At 45.9% G+C, this 3,095-nt stretch overlaps 1 pseudogene; it reads right to left on the bottom strand.

Moving 5' to 3' along the window:
* The window catches only part of LOC123977518, a 37,270-nt pseudogene that overhangs the window by 17,156 nt on the left and 17,019 nt on the right, over positions 1-3,095 (bottom strand).

The following is a 3,095-nucleotide window of genomic DNA, read 5'->3' as shown; positions in this document are numbered from 1 at the left end:
GCATTAGCGATAATTGGCCGTGCTACCCGTTAGCATTAGGCCAATTATTTTGGTTGTTATATGCAAGGTTTATATAATTTGTTAAATATGAAAAAAAAACATTAGCTGTATGGACTTTGAGGAGAAAATAAAAATATATAGTTGAACTATATAGCAATTATTTTTCTGGCTTTGTGGATACAAGGCTTCTGTTGGAGAGGAGTGCTGCTGGTCCTGAGGTGGCGAGCCAAGACCAAGAGAGGGAGAGATACTTAAATCAGTGTGACAATTACATTCACTTACCCCACACAAGGAGTTTGACAAAGCGAGGAAGCACTTTTACACTTTAATGGTCCGTGGATGGACTTCTGAACTCTGATCCGTTCCCATACGCCACAAGTGAAGTTATTGCTATTATTTTGGTTTCTGAAAGTTATCTGAATTCTATGTTGATATTCACTCTGATAGATGTGTACGAACTGATGTGTATTCACTGTTTATATACACTCACCTAAAGGATTATTAGGAACACCTGTTCAATTTCTCATTAATGCAATTATCTAATCAACCAATCACATGGCAGTTGCTTCGATGCATTTAGGGGTGTGGTCCTGGTCAAGACAATCTCCTGAACTCCAAACTGAATGTCAGAATGGGAAAGAAAGGTGATTTAAGCAATTTTGAGCGTGGCATGGTTGTTGGTGCCAGACGGGCCGGTCTGAGTATTTCACAATCTGCTCAGTTACTGGGATTTTCACGAACAACCATTTCTAGGGTTTACAAAGAACGGTGTGAAAAGGGAAAAACATCCAGTATGCAGCAGTCCTGTGGGTGAAAATGCCTCGTTGATGCTAGAGGTAAGAGGAGAATGGGCCGACTGATTCAAGCTGATAGAAGAGCAACTTTGACTGAAATAACCACTCGTTACAACCGAGGTATGCAGCAAAGCATTTGTGAAGCCACAACACGCACAACCTTGAGGCGGATGGGCTACAACAGCAGAAGACCCCACCGGGTGCCACTCATCTCCACTACAAATAGGAAACAGAGGCTACAATTTGCAAGAGCTCACCAAAATTGGACAGTTGAAGACTGTCTGCATCGCGGTGCGGGCGTGGGGGACTCGTTTTTGTTTTTTTTGAATGTTGGTTGATGGCGTGGTGTTGGCGGGGGGCGGTGGTGCGGCGCTCGGGCTGCCTAGGGCGCGGGCTTGACGGGGGGACTGGTGTTTGCCCTGTATTTGGCGTGCTGCTGCTGCGGGGTGGGTAGCCATTCTGCTCGGGTGTCGCGCGGTTGTTGGTATCGGTGCGCGGGTGGTGATTTTGACTCGCGCGCTGTGCAGATGTGGTGGCGCTCGGTGCTTGGCTGCCTCTCTGTGTGGGTCCAGGTTGGGGGAGGGGGGGGATACTTTTGGTGGGTTTCGGTCCGGTGGTGAATGTGCGGTGTGGGTCACGGTGTAACTGTGGGTGGGGTCTGTGGTCTCCCTGGCTGTGAGGGGGATGGGGACGGTTTGCGCTGGCTGGCATCTCTCCTGTGCAGCGCATTACTTGGCTGTTGTGTGGCGCTGTTTAGATCGGTAGCGGGGTAGTGTTGGTTAGTTCTGTGAGGGGTCTGGCGACTGGTTGTTGGAGGGGTGGGGGACCGGGAAGAAGGGACTGACGGGGTGGGTTGGGGGTGCGGGCTGGTCCTTTTTGAGCTGGTTGGGGGGTGTCTCCTCTGGATTTTAGTGCCCGGACTGGATGCTTGGTGGTTGTGCGGGGATGCTTCGCAGCTAGGGAGGGAAGGGCGCGGGGGTGGGGGTCTTCTGGCCTGACCTGGCCTGAGTGACATTGCCTCCTGGGTGTGGGCGGACCTTTGGGTCTGGGCTTTGTCCCCCTCACACTAACAACTACATTCTTTAACAGGCTTCTGCGCACACACACACGTACACACACACAGACACACACAGTCTCACACATAGACACAAACAAACTTAGGTTGTCCCTGGTAGAATTATTCCTGATGCTTTTCTTTCAGTTACTTATTTAAATTAATTATTATTCCAGCTCTCGTGGCTGTGTTGTGTTGCTTTTTTAGAGTGTGTGACTGTTTCTTGTTTTCATTTTTCTCTTAGTTGTGTTACTATGTCAGCTGTTTATTGCTGCTGTTCGGCTGGTTCTCTTTTACTATTATTATTATTTTTATTGTTTGTTTTTGTTTGTTTGTTGTTGTTGTTTTTCTCCTCCCCAAGCCCCCCTCTCTGTTCTATTGCAGGTTTCGTTGCTTTCTGCACTTGGTGTTTCCCACAGCTTTTCCCTGTTGTCCCCACCTTCCATCCCCCTTCTCTTACAGGTGTTGTCTGTTTGTGCCCCCCCATCCCCGTGTCTGCCCCCCTGTCCGGCCCGGTGACAAATCAATACATAATCAAATAAATAATAAGACTATTTTAATACTCTCTTGTTAAAGTAAAATCTGTCTGGCACAATATGGTATCCAGCTCATTATACTCTATACCAGGCTGCTGGGCAGGACAGGTTAAAAAAAAAAAGAAAAACAAAAGAAAAAAAAAGAAAGAAGTTTGGTCCATGGTGCAAAATATATAAAGCAACCAACTGCATTCAACAAAACAGTTTATTATATATTATATAGAGGGAGAGGTAAGTAAGGTTTCCTTGAATGGGCAGTCTTTAAAGAAACTCATTAAACCTCCTACAGGGTGAGAATGATGGCAGAAAGCAGGCAAGGAAAGGCATATGTGCATAAGTGTTCAAAATAGTCCAAGCATTCTTCCACTGCAACAATAGGAAGAAAAGCAGATCTGGACACTTGGTTGTTTTTGGTAAATTCCACTGTCAGAAGCCGAACACGTCATAGGCCCCAGATAAGAGCGGGTCTTGAGAAGACTCAAGCCTGTTTCTGCTGGAGAAAACGGGGAGAGGTAAAGAAAGATGAAACAGTGTTAAGGTTAATACATTGAAAGACATAGATTTTAATATCATAATATAAATAATAACTATAATACACATGGAAAGCCAATGTTTCCCCAAACATTTCCATGAGGTTGAGATTACAGGAGTGAGAGTACACACCTACAGTTAGGTCCATTCGTATTTGGACATGATTTTGGTTATTTAGTT

Source organism: Micropterus dolomieu, linkage group LG10 (genome assembly GCF_021292245.1).
Source record: "Micropterus dolomieu isolate WLL.071019.BEF.003 ecotype Adirondacks linkage group LG10, ASM2129224v1, whole genome shotgun sequence".
Classification (NCBI taxonomy): domain Eukaryota; kingdom Metazoa; phylum Chordata; class Actinopteri; order Centrarchiformes; family Centrarchidae; genus Micropterus; species Micropterus dolomieu.
This window is presented reverse-complemented; position numbering and strand designations above follow the sequence as displayed.